This window comes from Melanerpes formicivorus, unplaced genomic scaffold (genome assembly GCF_026170545.1).
Source record: "Melanerpes formicivorus ecotype bairdi unplaced genomic scaffold, bMelFor1.0.p_v2 SCAF_86, whole genome shotgun sequence".
Taxonomy (NCBI): Eukaryota; Metazoa; Chordata; class Aves; order Piciformes; family Picidae; genus Melanerpes; species Melanerpes formicivorus.
In genome coordinates this window covers 2,644,788-2,668,399 of record NW_027142438.1, presented here as the reverse complement: position 1 = coordinate 2,668,399, position 23,612 = coordinate 2,644,788, and the positions used below count along the sequence as shown (strand labels likewise).

General features: G+C 49.1%; 1 long non-coding RNA gene across 1 annotated transcript; it reads left to right on the top strand.

Moving 5' to 3' along the window:
- The first annotated feature begins 1,044 nt into the window (after positions 1 to 1,044).
- On the top strand, positions 1,045 to 22,589 carry LOC137454845 (uncharacterized). Its single transcript, XR_010990689.1, has 3 exons — positions 1,045 to 1,095; positions 5,615 to 5,734; positions 22,141 to 22,589. It is a non-coding gene; the product is annotated as an uncharacterized lncRNA (long non-coding RNA).
- The last annotated feature ends 1,023 nt before the right edge of the window (positions 22,590 to 23,612 follow it).

Here is a 23,612-nt window from a genome sequence, read left to right as displayed (position 1 = left end):
CTCCAGGGATGGTCTCTCCTCCACTTCCCTGGGCAGCCTCTTCCAATACCTGACCCCTGTCAACGTTCAGAGCAGTGTTGCAGCTCTGTGTGCAAAGCAGAAGCAAGCTGACAGGCTCCAAGCTGAGCTAGCTCATGGAAACCAAAAAACAAAGGTATTTTGGGCCTTTCTGAGAGATTCTGATGCCAATCCCTCAGAAGAAACACCACTTTTCTCCCCAAATGCAAATGCTCTGTCTAGAAGCAGAGGTAGCAGTTTCACTTTGAACTGCTTCATCACCATCCTGTGCCACTGCCCAGCTCTGCTGGGTGCTGCCTGCCAGCTGGTTTTGAGGGTGTGGCCGGTTGACGTTGCCTCCTTAAGAAAGGGAATATGGTGGACGGAAGTTGGTAAACGGAAAGAATAATCTAAACTATTTCATTGGTGAAGTGGGAGGAAGCACCTTCTGAACTGGGAGTGAGCTGGGACTATCCTGGGCACTCCGGCACCCTATCTTCAGTCTTGCTTCCGCCTCTTCTTTGGGTAGCAGCTCTTTCTCTGCTGGGCTTTCTGCCAAGACTTTGGCCTTGAAACCGATAAGATAGAAGGCCTGTATTGACTCCTTTCCAATTAACACAAAACTGCTTTTAACTTCTTTCTTTCTTCTTTCTCCCTTTTTCTGACCTACTCTGGGGAAAGGGGGGGGAAAGAGGGGAGAGCGGAGGTGGGGAACCCCCTCTGCCGGGGGGGGTTACTCTCATTTCTGTGTTACTCCGTTGTATATCTTTGTATATATTGTAAATATTGTAAATTTGTAAATATTCCCCTGCAAATCCTACACTGCTTTGTAAATATAGCTCCACTGCTTTGCTAATTCAGCTTGTGAGGTTTTTTTTTCCTTTCCCTTCAATTTTTCTTTCCCTTTACTTTACAAGGGGGAAGGGAGGAGGCTTCTTGGCCTTACCCTTCCACCCCACCACAGAGGGACACTCAGGGACTTGGCCAACAGCTGCAGAATTCTGCCCCATGAGAGCTGTGTTTGTTCCCCAGGGGGCTTCTGTTCTTCACAGCACTTAGCAGGCATCAACTGATGCTCATGATACATCCACAGAACAGGTAAGGGTCATCTTCTAGAGGAAGCTGGGTCTCAAGAACAGAACAAGAATAGAATAGAATAAACCAGGTTGGAAAAGACCTTTGAGATCATCGAGTCCAACCTCTCACCCAACACCATCTAACCATGGCACCAAGCAGCCCATCCAGGCTCTCCCTGAACACCTCCAGTGTCGGGGGTCTTTGGGTTGGTTTGAGTTTTCCTGGTCTGGAATTAGGGTTGGATTGGGTTGGGGTTAGGACATTGGACATCAGGAAGTTCTTTACTGTGAGGGTGGTGGAGCTCTGGAACAGGTTGCCCAGGGAGGTGGTGGAAGGTCCATCCATGGAAACACTCCAGGTAAGGTTTGATGGGGCTGTGAGCTACCTGATCTGGTTGGGGATGTCCCTGCTGACTGCAGGGGGGTTGGACTGGATGAGCTTTGGAGGTCCCTTCCAACCAAACCCGTCCTATAATTGTGTGGCTGAAGCAGCCCACCCCAGGCCATCTTCTTCTGCATTTTGACCACTTGTGATGGAGACTAATCCAAAATACCCTAAGAAAACACAAACTCTACTGGGCTGCCACAATGTGTGTCCTGAATTAGAACAGGGAAAGTCTTTCCCTCTCCTCCCCCATCCCCCCCAAGAATAAAGAGACAAAACTTTTCTTTCCTCTTTTTGGTTTCTGGCACAAGAGATGCAAATGTGGGAGGGACAAAAGATCCAGCTCAAAAGAAGAGAGTCTTGGGAAGCCAGCAACAGATATGTTAACCCCCCCCAAGTTTCTTGAAAAGAAGCTCACCAGGACAATCTCTGCAGGGTGAAGAGAAGGCAGCAGGCACTGATTTGTTCCTTGCATGGTTTCATCTCACCTCGTTGCAGATAGCTGCTGCTCAGCAACTTCTGTGCCACCTGGGCTCAGCTCTCAGAGGCAGGATAGGCCTAGGGGGAATGGAGACTTTCTTGTGGCCTCCAGGATCTGCAGAGGGCTCCAAGAAAGCTGGGGAGGGACTTTTGAGGGCATCAGGGAGGGATAGGACTGGGGGGAGGGAGCAAAACTAGAAGTGGGGAGATTGAGATTGGATGTGAGGAAGAAGTTGTTCCCCATGAGGGTGGTGAGAGACTGGCACAGGTTGCCCAGGGAGGTGGTGGAAGCCTCATGCCTGGAGGTGTTTGCAGCCAGGCTGGATGTGGCTGTGAGCAACCTGCTGTAGTGTGAGGTGTCCCTGGCCATGGCAGGGGGGTTGGAACTGGCTGAGCCTTGAGGTCCCTTCCAAACCTGACAATTCTGTGATTCTAAGGTGTGAAGAGAAGCAGCAGCATGAGGTTGGCAGGAGGTGATCCTGGCAGGTAGAGGGATCAGGGAGCTTTGCAGATCCAGAGCAGATCATTGGCTTCTTCCATGAGGTAGGTCACTGTGGTGGGAATCAGAATTATGGTACTGGAACACATGAACCAAGAGCTCTGGTGAGCTCTGTGCACCCTCTATGTCTTCAGAGGCTTCTTCAGTCTAGGTGATGGTACCAGAGAGTTGTTTTAGTTGGAGGCTCATCAAGTCCAACTGTCAACCTAAACCCACCCCGGCCTGAGTCACAGAATTGTTTTAGTTGGAAGAGATCTCCAAGATCACTGAGTCCAACCTAAGGCCACCTAAGACATCAAACTATCTCCCCAAGTGCCATGGCCACACAGTTTTTGAACAGCTCCAGGCATGGGGACTCCACCACTTCCCTGGGCAGCCTGTGCCAGTCCCTGACCACTCTGGCAGCAAAATAACTTTTCCTACTCTCCAATCTAACCCTCCCCTGGTGCAACCTGAGGCCATTCATTCTCATCCTACCAAGATGGCCACCAGCAGCCTGGCCTGGCTTAGCAGTGGTGTGGGCAGCAGGAGCTGGGCAGAGATTGTGCCCCTGGACTGGGCACTGGTGATGCTGCACCTCAGGTCTTCTTGAGGGTAAGAAGGCTTTGCAGGAAGCCCAACCCCACCTGGCTTCAGCCTCCTCTCAGGGAGCTGCAGAGAGCAAGGAGGTCTCCCTCAGCCTCCTCTTCTCCACACTCAACACCCCCAGGGCCCTCAGCTGCTCCTCCCCAGCCCTCTTCTCCAGACCCTTCCCCAGCTTGGTTGCCCTTCTCTGGACCTGCTCCAGCTCCTCAATGTCCTTCTTGGAGATTGAACCCAGGAGTGAAGGTGCAGCCTCACCACTCATATAATGCCCCCAGAGGAATCTGATCATTTACAAAACAATCAATAATGATCAGTAATCGTCAGCTGGAGGGACTTTTGACAAGGCTTGTAGTGACAGGATGAGAGGGAATGGATTGGAGCTTGAGGAGGGCAGGTTGAGACTGGAGATGAGGAAGAAATCCTTGGCAGTGAGGGTGAGGAGACTCTGGCACAGGCTGCCCAGGCAGGCTGTGGCTGCCTCCTGCCTGGAGGTGTTGAAGGCCAGGCTGGATGAGGCCCTGAGCAGCCTGGGCTGGTGGGAGGTGTCCCTGCCCATGGCAGGGGGTTGGAGCTGGATGAGCTTGAAGATTCCTTGCAAGCCAACCCAGTCTCTGAATCTCTGAACTGAAATGGGCTGGAGGATGTCCTCTCCCTTCAAATGAATGTATTTGGCACCTCCTGGAGAGGGAAGAAAAGAAAAGGAGGAGGAAGTTCAGCACTTCTGAACATTTACATCTCAAGCATTGGTGGAACTGCTCCTAGCAGCATTTGGACCCCAGAAATCAGATTTCTGCTGAACTCCAGAGTTACTCAGCTCAGGAACCAAGAGAGCAGCAGAAGTGAAGGGGGGGGGGGGGGAGAGGAGGTGTTGTGCAGCAGTTTCCCAGCTGCTTGTGGGGGGTTTGAACCTGTGAGCTCCATCCCTGCCACCTCAAGCCGTGGCGCAGTGCTTCCAACCAGAGCCCTGCTCGTGGGGAGGGCAGTGAAGCAGAAGTGACATACAGTTGCTCTCAGAGCTGCCTGCTGCATGGGCAGAGGCTAAGTTTGGGGTTTTCTGGTTGAATGTCTTCTACACCACACATCATTCCCCCACCCACTCCCTGCTCCCTTGTGCACACAGATGCAGCAGCAGATTTCAGGGAACTTCACTCAGCTGAGGAGAAGATGACCGAGCTCCGGGATGAGCTGTTGGTGTCTGCAGCCCCACCAGCCCTTCCCATCAGCCTTTCACATCACAGCTGGGTGGCTGGTGCTGGGAAGGGTGCTCAGCACCTAGCACTCAGCAGTCAGGACACTGACATGGAGCTGGTGAAAGCTGTGCCACCAAGAGCTGGGGTGGACCATGTTGGCACAAACTGTCATAGAATGGCTCAGGTTGGAGGGGACCTCAGGGCTCCCAGCTTGCCCTTCTCTCATGGAGCGGCTCAGCCATCTCTAAGATCCCTGCCAGCCCAAACCATTCTACAGGTCTATGAATCCTGCTTCTTCCACAGAGGTGGAAGGTTGACTTCTTTGCCAGAGCTCAGATCCAGAAGCTCTGCTCTCTCCCTGCTCTTTCCACACCTCTTCCCTGAACTGTGGAATCACAGAATGGCTCAGAGTGGAAGGGACCTCAGAGCTCCTCTGCTCCAAGCTCCCCACCATGCCCAGGGACACCTCTCAGCTACACTCAGCTGCTCAGGGCCTCATCCAGCCTGGCCTGCAGCACCCCCAGGCAGGAGCCAGCCACAGCCTCCCTGGGCAGCCTGTGCCAGAGGCTCAGCTCCCTCACACTGAAGAACTTCTTCCTCAGCTCCAGTCTGACCCTGCTCTGCCTCAGCTCCAAACCATTGCCCCTTGGCCTGGCTCCAGACCCCCTCAGGAGAAGTCTCTCTGCAGCCTTCCTGCAGGATCCCTTCAGGTCCTGGCAGGCAGCTCTGAGGTGCCCCTGGAGCCTTCTCCTCTGCAGGCTGCACAGCCCCGGCTCCCTCAGCCTTTGCTGTAGTCAGAAGTGGAGCAGCAGTTCAGCTATCAGAAGATTCAGTGTTTTGATGGTTCCCTACCTACTCCTTTGCTGCAGATGTTGACAGGGCTCCTAACTCACTGCCATGTCTTTGATCCCACCTCTTGCAGAGGACCCTGCAGGAGGCTGACTCCAGGAATTCTCTGATCAGAAGGACTTTTCTGAACCCACTGCACAGTGCTCTGTGGGCAGAGGACTGCATCTGCCAGTTTCAAGATGTGCAGTGCCTGTGGGTGGGGTGGGATGGGAGGAGAAGCAGCAATCTCAATCTCCAGCATCAATAAAGTCTCATAGAATCATATAATTTTTTGGGTTTGAAAAGGCCTCTGGGAGCATCCAGTCCAACATCAACCCAATCCCACCATGGCCACCAAGCCATGGCCCCAAGTGCCATGGCCACAGGGTTCTGGAACACCTCCAGGGATGGGGACTCTGCCACCTCCCTGGGAAGCTTCTGCCAGTCCCTGACCACTCTGGCACCAAAGACATTTTTCCTCCTCCCCTGGCACATTTCAGGCCATTTCTTCTCCTGCTATCACCTGAGGCTAGGGAGCTGCTGGTACCTCACATCAGTGTCTGTTCTCTTACAGGTTCTGCTTTTTAAGTACTGAGCTGAAGAGAAGCTCTGTGAGGCTGAAGGATTATTGTGTGACTGGAGCTGGACAGCTTGAGTCACCTGGAGTAACTTACTACAGTCTCTCACTCATTAGGTAAGTCCTTGTGCTCTGGTGGAGCTTGTTCTCACTGGTGTGATATCTGACCCATCAAACTGCATGCTCTGGCACTGGAATAGGTTGCCCAGGAAGGTGGTGGAGTCCCCACCCTTGGAGGTGTCCAAACATGTGTAGAGATTGTACTTTGGGACATGGTTTAGTGGCCTGTGACTGGTTGAGGCTGTCCCCTTAAGAAAGGGAATATGGTGGTCGGAAGTTGGTAAAAGAAAAAGACGGATCTAAACTAATTTCATTGGTAGAGTGGGAGGAAGCACCTTCTGAACTGGGAGTGCAGGAGGGTATCCTGGGCATTCCGGTACTTTTCTATCAGTCTTTCTTCCGCTCCTCCTTTGGGCAGTAGCTCTCTCTGTGCTGGGCTTTTGGCCAAGGCTTGACCTTGAAGACTGATAAACTGCAAGGCCTGTATTAACTGCTTTCCAATTAACACATAACTGCTTCTAACTTTTTTCTCTTTCTCTCTCTTTCTAACCCACTCTGGGGAAGGGGGAGAGAGGGGGGAGCGGAGGTGGGGAACCCCCTCAGCAGAGGGGGGAACTCTCATTTCTGTGCTACTTTGTTGTATATTTTTGTATATATTGTAAATATTGTAAATTCTGTAAATTCCCCTGCATATCCTATATTGCTTTGTAAATATACAGCTTCACTGCTTTGCTAATTAAGCTGTGAGTTTTTTTTTCCTTTCCCTTCAATTTTTTTCCCCTTTACTTTACAGGGGGGAGGGAGGAGGCCTTTTGGCCTTACCCTTCCAACCCTATGATGGTGGTGTTGGGTTATGGGCTGGACTGGATGCTCTTGGAGGGCTTTTCCAACCACAATAATCCTATGATACAATGATTCCATGATTCTATGGTTCAGTAGTTCAATGATTCAATGACTCCATGATTTCATGATTCAATGATTCAATGATTCAATGACTCCATGATTTCATGATTCAATGATTCAATGATTCAATGATTTTATTATGTTAGGATTCAATGATTCCATGATTTTATGATTCAATGACTTTATGAGTCAATGACTCCATGATTCTCCCCCTCTGCTCCGCTCTGCTGAGACCACAGATGGAGCTCTGTGTCCAGTTCTGGAGCCTCTGTGCCAGGAAGGATCTGGAGGTGGTGGAAGGTGTCCAGAGAAGGGCCACGAGGAGGAGCAGAGGGCTGGAGCTGAGGGAGTTGGGGTTGTGCAGTCTGGAGAAGAGAAGGCTCCCAGGAGACTTAATTGTGGCCTTCCAGGATCTGCAGGGGGCTCCAAGAAAGCTGGGGAGGGACTTTTGAGGGTGTCAGGGAGTGATAGGACTAGGGGGGGGATGGAGCAAAACTAGAAGTGGGGAGATTGAGATTGGATGTGAGGAAGAAGTTGTTCCCCATGAGGGTGGTGAGAGCCTGGCACAGGTTGCCCAGGGAGGTGGTGGAAGCCTCATGCCTGGAGGTGTTTGCAGCCAGGCTGGATGTGGCTGTGAGCAACCTGCTGTAGTGTGAGGTGCCCCTGGCCATGGCAGGGGGGTTGAACTGGCTGATCCTTGAGGTCCCTTCCAAGCCTGACAATTCTGTGGTTCTATGATTCAATGCTTTTATGACTCAATGATTGATTTAATGACTCAATGATTGTTTCCATGATACAATGATTGATTTCATGACTCAGTGATTGATTCCATGAATCAGTAATTGATTTCATGATTCGGTGATTGATTCCACAATCCAGTGATTGATTCCATGACTCAATGATTGTTTCCATGACTCAATGATCCCATGGTTTCATGATTCTATGATTTCATGATTCCATGGTTCTATTATCCCAGGACCTTACAGCTCCATGACTCCATGATTCTACAAATCATTACAAACCGTGTCTTTTACCCTTGCAGGTGCTATTCAAACCTTGTTGTCTTGTGTTGTTTTTTTTTTCCCACCTAGGAAGAGCAACTTTCCTCAGTCCCAACTCTTTAAATCCGGAGCAGTGGGCTAGATTTTGCTCATTAGGCAACCTGATGCTAGATCCAATATTCCCTTCTGCTAAACTTAGCTCCTGCAGAACTGAAGGCTTGGAGTTGCAGGGGATAAAACATAAGGCTCTGGTTAATTGCAAATAAATAGTGCCAGAAAGATGTACAGATGGTACCTGAAGTTCACTGCTGAAGACTCATCCAGCAAGCTCTAGATAATTTGCACAACATGGATGCACAGGAAGCAGGAGAACAACTTTAGTATTATTACTATATTTTGGTGGTATCACAGGATCAGAGGATGTTAAGGGTTGGAAGGGACCTTCAAAGATCATTCAGTCCAAGCCCCCTGCCTGAGCAGGAGCACAGAATCCAGCACAGGTCACACAGGAACACCTCCAGATGGGGCTGGGAAGGCTCCAGAGAAGGAGACTCCACAACCTCCCTGGGCAGCCTGCTCCAGGGCTCTGTGAGCCTCACAGTGCAGAAGTTCCTCCTCATGTTGAGGTGGAACCTCCTGTGCTGGAGTTCATATCCATTGCCCCTTGTCCTATCCCAGGATGCAACTGAGCAGAGCCTGTCCCCTCCCTCCTGACCCCCAGCCCTCAGATAAACATTGATCAGATCCCTCTCAGCCTTCTCCTCTCCAGAATGAACAGCCCCAGGTCTCAGCCTCTCCTCCCCAGGCCATGATGCAGTCCCTTCAGCATCCTTGTAGCCCTCCCTTGGACTCTCTCCAGCAGATCCCTGTCCCTCCTGAACTGGGGAGCCCAGAGCTGGCTGCAGTATTCCAGGTGAGGTCTCAGCAGGGCAGAGCAGAGGGGGTGGAGACGCTCCCTGGGCCTGTTGGCCACACTCCTCTGCCTGCACCTCCCATTTGTTGCAACAAAACAGCAAACCCAACAGGGCAAGAATAAGAGGAAGAATTAACCAACCAAACCTCCGAGCCTGTGAAGCTCCTGACTGGGGGAAAAGGAGGGAAAACCTCCATTTCAATTTCTGTTTGCTTTCCCTTCATTAAATGATGAATGAACTCAACCAAGCTTTGAGGCAGTGGCAGGATGCAGGTGTCAATAGCTGCTGAGTGGAGGCTCTGGAGCCAAACCACTTCTGCTTTGCTGGTAAATATTTTTGCTGCCTTCCTTTGCTCATTCCCAAGCCATCAGTTGTGAACTCCCAGTGCTGTGATGGCTCCATGGAGAACATTTGTGCTTTGGTTGGCACTTAGATGAAATTTATCAACTGTATCAGATTTCAATATCAGATTTCAATTTCTTCTTCTGTTTTTTTCCCTCTTCTCTCCCCCCTCCCCCCAGGCTGACACTTCAGAAGGTTGTTGGGGATTTTATAGGCATGGATATAGATAGATGTTGGATTTTTCCCCCCCTCAATGGTTGTGTGCCAACTGCCAAAGTCACTTAATGGAATGCTGCATCTGAATGGTGCAGGGCAAGGCTCTTGCTGCCTTGGTGTTGAAGGTGCTGGAGCCCTGGAGCAGGCTGCCCAGAGAGGTTGTGGAGTCTCCTCCTCTGGAGACTTCCCAAACCCATCTGGATGTGTTCCTGTGTGACCTGCTGTTGCAAGAAGGGGCTGCTATACAATCAATGTGATCAGCGGAATCCAACTTTATTGAGCATCAGACACATCTTATATACAGTTTGCTATAATTATGCCCACTTGGCAACACACTATTGGTTACTCTCTAAAAGGTTACATCATTGTTTTCACAACTCTGTGGAATTCTTCTATCCGGTGTAATTGCTCTCTTTCCCAGATCTCGCCTCCTCCTTATCTTGCTTGCCTCCCTTCTCAGGGGCAGCTGGACTTCAGCATACCAAGCAATCAGCACTTTCTCACAGCTCCTACTCCACCACTATATTATCAACAGAGAATTCTTCAAGGCCTGAATTGCACAGGTGCTCCTGGGACCCAAGTCCCCTCTTGCTCAAAACAAACCCCAACAAATCCCCCATTTTTCTTTTGTGCAAGTAAGGCCTTGGAGGTTATGCTTTGAACACTTTGCATAATACAATTATAAACAAGTTTAACAATAGTCAAAATTAGTACAATAAAACCTAAAAACCTTAAAGCTTACTACTATAATTAACAAACATTTTTACATCAAATCTGGGTATCCCTATCAGCCACGTCTAAAAAGGTTCACTCACAGTCTGAATGCTCAATCAAAATTCATTATTGCCTGTTATGTTGGGCCATGTTACCTATACAAGGCACAAAGCTTAAGTTGAACTAGATAGAATGCTCTAACAGAGCTGGCATAATACATGGTCAAAGATAACAGACATTGTAAAAAAGGAATTTAGACCTTAATAGTTCCGATCTTTACATTTCACTCCTCTTATTAACAAAAAATACGTGATTATGCCTGAACACATTACAAAGATTAAAACATAAATGCAATCCTTAACACTGTTTTACAATCTACTTTAGGGATATGTTACATTTTTATTTTCTCTAGGATGGTCAAAAATCATAAATTGTTTAATGGTAGCAAGATTTCTTTAATCTGTAAAGGTAGATCTGGCCAGGCTCTAGCTTCACAGACAGAAAGCTTGCAGGCAATCAGCAAGAGCAAAAGAGCTTCATTGCTTTGCCCAATATAAAATTACCCATAATAATGTGTTTTTGCTCATCCTAGTAATACTGATCTCTTATTCTCTTCCCCCCCCCCCCTTTTTTTTTTTTGTTGATGTTTTCAACCGAAAATGAAAATGCATGTTGTGTTGTTATGAGTTTTGATTTTCCCTCTAGGTGTGTAAAATTATAGCAAACTGGTGAGATAACACATAAGTCCCTATTAACATTTTCTCTAATCACACAACAATCAACCAACCATAATATTCAGTCCTAATTCACATGATGCTGTGTTACATTCTTCTGATTGATGCTTTTGACCCCAGATTATCATAACAGTTATTGTGATCGATGTTTGACTTCATGGGAAATGCTGTTTCCTCTTAGTCTTGATTCTTCTGCACATTAGTGAAGGAATAGTTGTTAAAATTAATACCTATTTACTACAAACCTTAACTTATGCTAATACCAAAAATCCTTAAAACCTTAAAAGACTATGTTAAAATTAATCCATCAAATCAGTGTCTAAAAAGAAATAAAATTGTTACATTAACTAAAAAACACTTTCCAAAATTAAAACCTGTTTATACATTCCTTAACTATATTACATGGAGCTCCTTTGAAATGCCTATAGGCACACAATTAAAAAAGGTTCGAACCAAAAGAAAATCATACAATGTGAACTCATTACAAAGTACTTACACCTTACTGCAATTACTATGTACCAAGTACTTATAAATACCAAATGCTTACTTATTCATTATGCTTATTAGAAAAACTTAACAAAGCTCTAAATAACAAATCTCTGAAAGACATTACAATCAGAAATGACAAAATGAGTACTGTTGCTTTAAATCTGAACAGAGCCATGGTCGACAGTAGCCGTACCAGAAACTGCTGGGGGGGGGGGGGGGGGGGTGCTGAGGTTAAGACCACACCCAATTGCTGCATCACATCCCGGCCCACCAAAGCATTGATTACATTAGGCAATGGCATAACTGTAACTGTAATTAAGGCCTGTTTTCCTTCAATCTTCACTACAATTTTGTGACTACTCTGCATTACTGCTTGAGCTCCTCCAACACCTTCTACTTCTCCTATTGCTGGTTCTAAAGGCCAGTGTCTCGGCCAGTGTGCATTACTCATGATTGTGATGTCAGCACCAGTATCTAGCAGGCAAATTAATTTCACGTGCTGAGACCCGTACCAAAATTCAACACCAGCGACTGGTCGTCTTCCCATTGGTATAGTTAAGAGAGCCAGTCCCCCTGTGGATCCAAAGCCTTTGTCACCTTGTACAGGCTGATCACTGTAATCCGCATCAATTACCCCTGGCAATACCATTACCCCTTTAACACCCATAGATGATCGACCCATTAACAATGCTCCTACAGGCTGACCATTGATGTATATAGGTCCCTTTACATTTGTTTCCACTTTAATGGGCCGATTATCTATTAAGGTAGCATCTACTGCTGTTGCTACGTCCAAGCCGATGTTCCCTCTGGTTGCTGGTTGTAAGGCTGAGGTGTCGTTTTCATTTCTGCGTCCTGCTGGTAATAGACTGGAGCTGCCACTTGTGTCCCGGCGCGGCAGCTCTTCGCGCTGCTCTGGCCGTTTCCCGAACTTTGACGTGCATTGGTGGAATGAGAATTACTTTTACAATTATCACACCATACAAATTTCACTCTACATTGTGATCGGATATGCCCTTCTTTACCACACTTATAACATCGTATCTTCCTTTGAAAAACATCCCCTTGTTGCCCCCTCGTATTAGCCTTTAAAGGAGCTAAGGCTGCCAATGTTTGGGTTTGTGACTCCGCAACCTCTTCCAATTTCAGTGATCGTTCAGCCAATTTGTGCATAGTATCTATGAGAAAAGCCTGTGGACCAGAAGGTATGTTAGCTGCTCTTTCCAGCATCTCCTCAATTGTGGCCCCCTGTGGTAAATTTACCAACACTGATTTTGTTTTTGTATTAGCTCCTTCAAAAGCTACATTTTTTAACATATAACCCTTTAAATAGTCAGGAATATCTGCCTCATTGCCTCACATACACGATCTACAAATTCTGCGAACGACTCTTCTGGCTTTTGTCTTAAAGACATATAGTGCGGCCTTTTAGGGTCTGCTTGTACTCTTTTTAATGCCTTTTGGGCACATTCCATTGATTCCTGAAAGACCGCAGGACCACTTCGAACTTGTCGTACAACACCAAACCATTGTCCTGTTCCCATTAATTGTTGTGCTGTGACTCCAGCCAGAGGATCCCCCTGCTGCCGTTGTGTATTCTCTGAGAGCTGACAAAACTGACCCCAAAACTTATCAAACATGATCATTTGAGAAGGAGTCAAAATCATTCTCATCAGTGTCCTAATGTCCTCTGGAACCAACAAATCACTACCCCATATATACTGCAGCATTTGTCGGGCAGGCTCGCTATGTAGCCCGCTTTCAGCTACCGTTGCTCTCAATTGCTGCAAAATCTTCCAGTCCAAAACCTGATAGTGTCCTTGATTATGATCAATATCATACGTTACAGGAAAACACAGTACCTTAGACAACTCAGCAGCCACATCGTAACATCCATTTTTCATAGCCTCCTGAGCAATCGCTTTCCAGTTGATTCGCACAACCGCTCCCGAGCTAGGTTTCTTCTCCGTTTTATTTTCTAAGAGCATTTCTTTTCCCTGGGAACTTTCTAAAATCAGTTTTTGACACATACGCTCCACCAACTTTTCTAACTGAGCTGGAGAAATAGATAACGGTGTCTCCCTCTGATTTACTGTCTCAGTTTGTGATTCTACGCTGTCGTTCAGTTCAGCCAAAGCCCCCACTCCCTTAGCCAGGCAGGCTGCGCCTGGGGCTAGGTCATTAGGCGCCTCGCTGAATTCCGTCGGTGGGGGTGGAGGTGGAAATTCAGGTCTTGCAGGGCACGGTAGTGGTATTGTGCTCTGTGCCGGAGGCGGCCCCGGGCGATATTTTTCAAACACCTCCTTCGGTCGCAATTCAGATACAACTGGCGCTGCATCCCGTTCTGACAAATTCGCTGAAACTGCAGCAGCCATTCGCTGTTCCAGTTCATAGGTTTTAACACAGTTCATGCATTCTCGCCACGACTTTTGCAGCTTTATAGCAGTTTTATCACCATCTATTACCAAGTCCCACAACTTGTTCCCGTATTCTCTCCAACAAGCTTCATCAAAATAACTATCTCCGCTAGGGAAATGCCCTAAAGCGGATCCATGGGCCAAAAGTCCAGGCATTACTTTAGACGATATCTCTGCCTTACGCTTTTCTAAAAAGCACTTAAATAAATCATACGCCGCCTGCCTATCCATTACTATCTATTATGCGGTAATACCTGTGCGCACAGACTACTCAGAGCAGTATCGGCTTACGGCGTCTTCGGTCTTCTGCTGTTTCCTCCGCCTCTCTGTGGGTCGGTAAACACAGCACCAGTACTGCTATCCTGGACTGGAATACTTCTTGCTTTCCGCGCTCTCGAACCCTGATAGTCCTCGTCGGAACGGCACGGCTCCCTTCTTCGCCGTGACTCCTTTCGGAGATTTGCAGAACCCTCCTTTTTGGGTTCAGGACCCACTCTGTGGGGTCCCTGTTCAAGGCGCCACTGCCCGCATTCTCCACCACTGTTGCAAGAAGGGGCCGCTATACGATCAATGTGATCAGCGGAATCCAACTTTATTGAGCATCAGACACATCTTATATACAGTTTGCTATAATTATGCCCACTTGGCAACACACTATTGGTTACTCTCTAAAAGGTTACATCATTGTTTTCACAACTCTGTGGAATTCTTCTATCCGGTGTAATTGCTCTCTTTCCCAGATCTCGCCTCCTCCTTATCTTGCTTGCCTCCCTTCTCAGGGGCAGCTGGACTTCAGCATACCAAGCAATCAGCACTTTCTCACAGCTCCTACTCCACCACTATATTATCAACAGAGAATTCTTCAAGGCCTGAATTGCACAGGTGCTCCTGGGACCCAAGTCCCCTCTTGCTCAAAACAAACCCCAACAACCTGCCCCAAGTGATGCTGCTCTGGCAGGGGGGGCTTGGACTGGATGATCTCCAGAGGTCCCTTCCAACCCTTCACATTCAGTGATTCTGTCTCTCAGCCTTGTCTCCAGCAGCAGCTCTGTCTGCAGGAACTGCAATGAAATTCTGCAGCAGGGCCAGAGAAGGGCAACCAAGCCGGGAAAGGTCTGGAGAAGAGGGTTGGGGAGGAGCATCTGAGGACCCTGGGGGTGTTGAGTGTGAGAAGAGGAGGCTGAGGGAGACCTCATTGCTCTCTGCAGCTCCCTGAGAGGAGGCTGCATTGAGGTGAGGGTTGGGCTCTGCTCCCTAGTCTCAAGTGATAGGAGAGGAAATGTCCTGAAATGGTGCCAGGAGAGGGTTAGGTTGGAGAGGGATTGGCAGAGGCTGCCCAGGGAGGTGGTGGAGTCCCAATCCCTGGAGGTGTTCCAGAACCCTGTGGCCTTGGCACTTGGGACCATGGCTTGGTGGCCATGGTGGGGTTGGTTTGCTGGTTGGACTGGATGATCCCAGAGGCCTTTTCCAACCCAAACTCTTCCATGATTCTATCCTCTGGCTGTTGCAGACAGAATTTCCTTGGATTCATGGACTTGAAGAGGCAACAGAAGCCCCAGCAGAGCATCCTCTCTGACTACCTGTGACACACAAGGCACAGAATTTCATCCAGCTACCTTCTAGCAGAGTGCTTAGGAAGCAGGAGCCAAACCCTGGGCTGGATGTGGAGCAGAGCTGCTCCACCAGGCTGGAATCTCAGAGATTCATAGGAGCTGGAAACTTGGCAGTAGCTTGAAGTGAGAAAGGGCTCTTGTTGGGTTAACCTCACTGAAAATGGTCACTTCTCTTTTAAGAGCAGTGCTGAAAGAGCCTTGCTGGGAAGGAGTTTATGCAAAAGGTTTTAAACCTTAGAAGAAAATTATTCTCAATACTTTTCCCCTCCCTTTTTTCCTCCCTCTAAGCCTTTCTGGGCTTGCTGTGTTCCCTGCTGTCATTTAAACTTCTCCCTTTATTGGATCTCCTGAAGCAAAGGTGTAAAGTTAGCATAGTATCTTCATAGTAGTATGAAGCAGAACAAAAACTATTTCTCTTTAGCTTGAAACTTGTGCCAAGAGCCTCAGTTGTAATTAATTCACACCCTAGCACTGTGGGAGGGGGAATAGCACTAAATAATGTCAGGAAAATCTGGATTTCAAGGAACAGAATGGGTTGGGTTGGAAGGGACCTTCAAGATCCTCCAGTTCTAGCCCCTCTGCCATGGGCAGGGACACCTCCCACCAGCCCAGGCTGCTCAGGGACTCATCCAACCTGGCCTTGAACACCCCCAGGGAGGGAACATCCACAGCCTCCCTGGGCAACCTGTGCCAGAGTCTCCCCACCCTCCTGGGGGAGAATTTCTTCCTAATGTCTCATCTCAGTCCAGCTTCTTGCAGTTTGAAGCCATCACCCCTTGTCCTCTCCCTCCATGCTTTTGTCAAAAGCTCCTCTCCAGCTCTCCTGGAGCTCCCTTGAGGCACTGCAAGGCCACCAGAAGGTCTCCCTGCAGCCTTCTCTTCTCCAGGCTGCACAACCCCAACTCTCTCAGCCTGGCCTCCCAGCAGAGCCCTTCCAGCCCTGCCAGCAGTGCTGTGGCCTCCTCTGGCCCCTCTCCACCAGGTCCCTGTCTGTGCTGAGAGCTGCCCTAGCACTGCAGGGGGGTCTCAGCAGAGTGCAGCAGAGGGGCAGAATCCCCTCCCTGCCGCCCACACTGCAGGGGACCAGCCCAGCACACAGCTGCTTTCTGGGCTGCAAGTGCCCATTGCCTGGCTCATCACCCAGCACCCCTAAATCCTTCTCCTCCATTCTCCACCCAGCCTGGCTTTCTGCACCCAACCCAGGTGCAAAACCTTGCCCTTGGGTCTACTAACACTGAAATTTGCACTGAAGGAGAGAGACCCAGAGCTGAGAAGATCTTGAACTCCAAAGTACAAGTCCTTCTCCTCCATTCTCCACCCAGCCTGGCTTTCTGCACCTGCCCCAGGTGCAGAACCTTGCCCTTGGCTTTGCTAAGAGTGAAGTTTGCACTGAAAGAGAGAGACCCAGAGCTGAGAAGAACTTGAACCCCCAATGTTCGGAGATGGAAAGTGCCAAGGAGCTCCAAGGTAGAGCCCATGGTTTGCTATATTTGCTATATTTGGCCAAACAAGATGTCTCATCACTCTTCTTGCCATCTGTATGTGTGTGTGGATGAAGTTGTTCTATTTAGAGCAGATACAGCCTTAGCATGGAGCTCCAGACAGGCTTCTACCTGCTCAGAGCTGTGGGGATGAAGGATGCCCTCAGACAGCACTGGCACAGCCGATGCCAGAAGCTCCTGCAGCCTGCACACCACTGAAGGCTTGGTGCACACCAAAGCTCTGCAAAAGTCCTCCCAATGTTCTCCCTTCCTGCTCTCCTAACCCAAGGGACGGTGTAAAGGAAAATAGGGAAGCCAAACCTGGAGTGTTGTGGCCAGGTCTGGGCTCCTCAGTTCAGGAAGGACAGGGAACTGCTGGAGAGAGTCCAGGGGAGGCTATGAAGCTGCTGGAGCAGCTCTGTGAGGAGAAGAGGCTGAGAGCCCTGGGGGTGTTGAGCCTGGAGAAGAGCAGCTCCAGAGGGGAGCTGAACAATGCTCAGCAAGAGCTAAAGGGTCAAGAGGAAGGGTTCAGACTCTTCTCAGTGGTGCCCAGGGACAGGGCAAGGGGCAGAGGGCACAAACTGGCACCCAGGAGGTTTCACTTGAGCTTAAGGAGAAACTTCTTTGGTGTGAGGCTGCTGGAGGCCTGGAGCAGGCTGCCCTGAGAGGTTGTGGAGTCTTTGGTTTTGGCATAGAGCAACCAGTTTGTGGATTCTGGTCCTGCCAACTGGAATTTAGCTGCAGTGCCATGAAAGCTGTGGAGCAGAGCCTCAGCAGCACAGCAAAAGCCTCCTTGCCCCAGCTACCAGGCAGGGTAAAATTCCACCCACTGTGGAGAGCATGGCATTCACAGGAGGGTTGCACTTCTAGCCTCCTGGGAACACAACTGCCAGGGTGGGCACTGACTGCTGCCCTGCTGCTGCCCTGCTGCTGCCCTGCACTACAATTCAAACTGAAAAAGACTTCTTTTTCTCTCTCCATCTTTTTTTTCTTCTTCTCCCCCTTTTCCCCCCCTTTTTTTCTCTCTTTTTTTTCTTCTTCCCCCCTCCCCCCCTTTTTTTCCCTTTTTCTTCTTTTTCCTCCCTCCTTTCTGCCCCTTTTTTCCCCTCTCTCTTTTTTCTTATTCTTCCCCCCTCCCCCCCTTTTTTATTCTTTTTTATCTCTTTTTTTCTTCTCCCCCCCATATTCCCCCTTCCCCCCCTTTTTGCACTCTTTCCCCTTCATTTTCCTCCCCTTTTTTCTCTCTTTTTTATTTTCCCCCTCCTTTCCCTCCTTTTTTCCCTTTTTTTTAAATTCTTCCCCCCTCCTTCCCTTTTTTCCTTTCCCCCCTCTCTTTTTTCTTCTTTATTTCCCCTCCTTCCCCCTTGTTTTTTCCTCTTTTTTCTTCTTCCCCCCTTCCCCCATTTTTCATTTTTTTCCTTCTTTTTTCCGTCTTTTCCCTTTTTTTCTCTTTTTTCTTCTTTTTTTTCCCCTCTCCTTTCCCCCTCCTTTTTTTCCCCTTTATTTTTCCTCTCTTTTTTCTTCTCCCCCTTCTTCCCTCTTTTCTGTCTTTTTTTCTTCTTTCCCCCCCCTCCTTCCCCCCCCCCCCTTTTTTTCCCCCCTTTTTTATTTTCCTTTTTTTTTTTTCTTCTGTCTTTTAAACTTTCTTTTTTTTTTTTTTTTTGAGGGGGTGTGGAGCCCCTGAGGAGGAACTCAGCCTGGCAAATGGAGAGAGAAGGTCGGGGTGGGGGGGGGGAAGAAAAAAAATATAAAAGGCAAGCAAAAGGTAAAAACTGAATCTGTGTCTGAGAGCCAAGTGCCATGGGATGGAACATCGGGGCTAGGAGCCCTCACAGAAAGTGCTTTTTGACTGTCAGAGGCCTACCTCCTATTGAGATTGAACACATACAAGTGCCGGGTTCTGCATAGTGGCCACAGCAACCCCAGGCAGTGCTACAGGCTGGGGTCAGAGTGGCTGAGAGCAGCCAGGCAGAGAGGGACCTGGGAGTGCTGGTTGACAGTAGGCTGAACATGAGCCTGCAGTGTGCCCAGGTGGCCAAGAAGGCCAATAGCATCCTGGCCTGCATCAGGACCAGTGTGGCCAGCAGGAGCAGGGAGGTCATTCTGCCCTGTACTCAGCACTGCTCAGGCCACACCTTGAGTCCTGTGTCCAGTTCTGGGCCACTCAGTTCGAGAAGGACATTGAGACACTTGAAGGTGTCCAGAGAAGGGCACCAAGGCTGGGGAGGGGTCTGGAGACCTTCTTGCTCTCTCCAACTCCCTGAAGGGAGGTTGTAGCCAGGTGGGGGTTGGTCTCTTCTCCCAGGCACCCAGCACCAGAACAAGAGGACACAGTCTCAAGCTGTGCCAGGGAAGGTTTGGGCTGGATGTTAGGAAGCAATTCTTCCCAGCAAGAGAGATTGGCCCTTGGGATGTGCTGCCCAGGGAGATGGTGGAGTAACCATCACTGGAGGTGTTCAGGAGGAGACTTGATAGGGTGCTTGGTGCCATGGTTTAGTTGATTAGGTGGTGTTGGATGATAGGTTGGACTCGATGATCTTGAAGGCCTCTTCCAGCCTGGTCTGGTCTATTCCATTCCATTCCATTCCATTCCATTCCATTCCATTCCATTCCATTCCATTCCATTCCATTCCATTCTATAGCTAAGGTGGTGTGGTGGTTTAGGCTGGGTGCTGGCCTGGATGCCACTGCACAGACCACACCTGGGAGGTCCCTACGGGTGGGCCCAGCCCAAGGGGTGGTCACAGGCAGGTCCCATAATGCCCTGCTCCCCTATAAAATGCCCATGCGGGGTCTCCACTTCCTCTTTCGTCCCCAGCTGCTGCCTAGGTAAAATGCAATGAGCTGCCTCCCTTGGGCCTGCCCAGGCCCAAGGCTGGGTTGGGGGGGGAGGAAAGAGCCCTGGGGGGGTTTGGGTGTACCCCCAGGTGGGGATGGGATGTTCTTGGGTATGTTGTGGGATTTCTCTCTTTGTCATGGTGCTTGTGGTTCTCTGTAAAGCTTTCATTGTTGTTTGAGTTTAAATTGTTTTTTCTATTTAAACTTTCCATCACTTTTGCAATCCCTTTGTCTGAGTCGTTGTTTCTGCCCTGTGGTGGGGAGGGGGTTTGCCCCAACCCATTACAGGTGGGGAATGCTTAGAGCCTTCCACTCCTCTCTTTTCACACCAAGCTGCACTGAATTCCATTCAACCCAAGGGAGACCCTCATGGGATCCAACTTAGATTTATGATTAAAAATAAATAAATAAAGGGATAAAATCCAATCCAGACCCAGGGAGCTGCTTCTGAAGAGCACTGCAACTGTTGCCTAGCTAACAGCCACAGCTCCTCCAGCACCTCTCTCGCTGCTTTTTTGCACTCTAGCTTGCAAATGAATGCAGTCAGTATGAGACATCAGAGCTCCAGCACTCCACCATCCCATTCTTATTCAAATATATATATATAAAACAGATATCAAAATCCACTTTTTAGTTTATTTGTTATGATTTTTTTGGGGGGGGGGGGGATTTATTTCCTTTTCTTTTGAAACTTCCATTGTGTTTTCCTTCCTCCCCACCTTGCCCAGGGTTACAAACTGGTTAGGTGGGGGGGAGGTGGGGGGGGGGAAGGAAATGTTATCACCTTGCAAAATAATCTCAGCCTCTTTGGTGTTTCAAAAGGAGCAGTTAATCATATTAGAAGTATTTTCATATTAATAGGAAGGGAGGGGGGACAGAGAGGGTTAATGCTCTCCTCCTGCACTCAAGCCTCCAGCAAGAGAGGGTTTTAAATATGTATACATATATATATATATATTTATATGTGTGTGTATGTATCTGTGTGTGTATATATATATACACATATATATATGTATATATATAAAATATATAAAAATTAATCTGCTTGCAACAAGATTAGCACCAAAAGCTCTCACGTCCCACTCAGGAGCTGAAGCAGGGTCACATCAAAAGCACAGCCTGGAATTTGGAATCAGAAGTGGCAATCTGTCGTTGCTGAGAGGGAGCTGGGGAGGTAGGGCTGGAGTGGATCACGCACAGGAATGCAGGGAGCCAGAGGGGTGGTCTGGGTTGGAAGGGGCTTCCCAAAGGGCATCCAGTCCAACCCCCCCCCCACCCCCCTCTCTGCAGTCAGCATCCCATGACAGGATGGAAAGTGCATGAGGAGCATGGAGAAGTCATGGAGTTCCTCTCAGAGTATAGAACTTCTTCCTAATGTCCAACCTCATCCAGCCTGGCCTGGAACACCTCCAGGCAGGGGACAGCCACAGCCTCCCTGGGCAGCCTGTGCCAGAGTCTCCCCAGCCTCACTGCAAAGAATTTCTTCCTCCTCTTCAGTCTCAATCTCCTCTCTCCCAGCTCAAAGCCATTGTCCCTTGTCCTGGCACTCCCAGCCCTTGTCACAAGTCCCTCCCCAGCTCTCCTGGAGCCCCTGCAGGTAGTGGAAGGCTGCTCTGAGGTCTCCCTGGAGCTAGAGTTTGGATGAGCTACCTTGTTGTGGTGCAGCCTCACTGCCAAGGATTTCTTCCTCATCTCCAGCCTCAATCTGCCCTCCTCAAGCTTCAATCCATTCCCTTTCATCCTGTCACCACAAGCCCTTGACAAAAGTCCCCCCAGCTGATGACTACTGATCATTATTGATTGTTTTGTAAATGACCAGACTCCTTTGGGGGCATTATATGACTGGTGAGGCTGCACCTTGACTTCTGGGTCCAATCTGGGGCCCTCACTCCAAGAAGGACATTGAGGAGCTGGAGCAGGAGCTGGAGCTGGAGAAGGGCAAGGAAGCTGGGGGAGGGTCTGGAGAAGAGATTTGGGGAGGAGCAGCTGAGGGAGCTGGGGGTGTTGAATGTGGAGAAGAGGAGGCTGAGGGAGACCTCATTGCATCCAACAAGGAGGTTGGAGTGAGGTGGAGATCATAGAATGATAGAATGCCAGGGGTCAGAAGGGACCTCCAGAGGCCATTGAGTCCCTTCTCCCTAGAATCAGGTGATGGGACGAGAGGAAATGGCCTGAGATGGTGACAGGGGAGGGTTAGGTTGGAGAGGAGGTTTTGAAGGCCAGGCTGGATGTGGCTGTGAGCAACCTGCTGCAGTGTGAGGTGTCCCTGCCCATAGCAGGGGGATTGGAACTGGCTGAGCCTTGGGGTCCCTTCCAACCCTGACAATTCTGTGATTCTATGAGGGTCAGGCACTGTCTCAGGATGCCCAGGGAGGTGGTGGAACCCCCATCCCTGGAGGTGTTCAGGAACCCTGTGACCATGGTGGTGTTGGGTTGATGGTTGGAGTTGTTGGTCTTAGAGCAGAGCAGAGCTGAATCAGCTCTCTTGACCTGCTGGCCACACTGCTTTGGATGCAGCCCTGGATGGGGTTGGCTTTTTGGGGGGGGTCGATGCCATCTCTCTCAACATCCTTCCCCCTTCTCTCTGTTGCTCCCAGGGAGTCTGATCAAAATGGGAGCAAAACTTCCTTGGATTTTGGTACTTAGGTTCTGCTCCACTTTGCCTCTCTCCTCTGTTTCTTAACTCCACTTTCAGTTTAGATTCCCTTTGCCCTCTTCTTCACATCCCTCATCATTCCCCCCACTTCCCTCTGCTGCTCTTCCTCTTCCTGACCTGCTTGACAACTGTGAAATTCCTTCAGCAGGGACGAAAATGCAGATTTGAAGGAAAGGCTTTCAGCTCAGAGCAAGAAATGTGTTGACAGGGCTCACAGGAGGTCTCCAGGAGATCTGGGAAAGTGGCAGCATTTTGGGAGCCAAAACAACAACCACCACTGTAGGAAAGCAGAAAGTATCTATGGAAGGTTTCAGGAGAAGAAAGAACAACAGGCCACTGATACTGGAAGGATAGCTTGATGATAAAGAAGAGCTGACCTGCTAAACAACCTGAAGTGCCAGACAGAAGGACACTTGCCTCCATGCTGGAGAAGATCAACCTGATATGGGATGAAGATAACAATGGACAGCTGCATATCAAAGGAGAAAACCCAATTAGCAGCAGTGGTGCAAGAATGTCAGGGAATTGCTTACCCTGCTCGATTTTTCCTATATAAGCTGCTTGTTCTGTACCAATAAACGATTCCTGCTTCACCAACAAGGGAGTCCGTGCATGCTTTCCGAAAAACCACCACCAAAAAAAACATAAAAGCCAGAGAAGGTCTGAGGAATCACCTGGGCTTGGGACTGCCTTAAGGAGGTCACCAAGGGGATGGAGGAATGGTTTTACTTGGGGAGGTGTCTCGGTCCAGAGAGGGAAAGAGACTCAAGTTCTTTTAGAACATTCCCGTGTTGTGAAATTAGAGGCACAAACGAGGCCAAAGTATCAACAGCTAGACTATTTATTACATAAATAAAGTGGACATAAGAAGAGGAGAGGGAGAAAAGGGAGAGGGAGAAAAGGGAGAGGGAGAAAAGAGAGAGGGAGAGAGAGAAGAGAGAGAGAAGAGGAAAGGAATTATATTACCATACCCCTCATCCCCCCCAAGACAGTTAAAGTCTGTGGAGGAAAGGTGCTGCAGGAGATGTTGGGTCTGTAGAGAAACGGTGCTGAGGCTTTTGCTGGAGAAGAGCTGTGGTCCTCTGGGAAGATGTTGGGTTGGTACAGGAATGGTGCTGAGGCTCCTCTGGGCAGCCTGGGTCTGTAGAGAAAGGGTGCTGAGGCTTTGGCTGGAGCTGTGGCCCTCTGGGCAGCTTCTTTTCTCCGGAGCAGCATTGTCCCGGCTTTCCCTTCTCAGCAGCATGGTCCGTCTCCTGTATTTTCCTTCATCTCCGTTTTTCTCCTCTGTTTCTCTCTGTTTCTCTCTACAGTTTATACAATTTTTAGTCCTTAGGTATGTATTCAAATATTGTCCCTCAGGAATTCCAGGGGCAGGAAATAATCCTTAGGTCGTTTCTCCAGAAATCTTTCTGTGTATTGCTGTGTGTTTGGGCAAGATTTTGGATGGAGGGGGGGGGAATCTCCATCTCCCCCGTCTCCATTCAGACAATCCCCCCACATTCCTTACACATCAGGAAACAGGTGGTAAAAACCATTGTGTCACCCTGCCCAGGGTACTTGATGGGTGGAGATTGTCTTGCCCTGAAGGCGTGAATGGCTGGGTCATTGTTGTAGGCC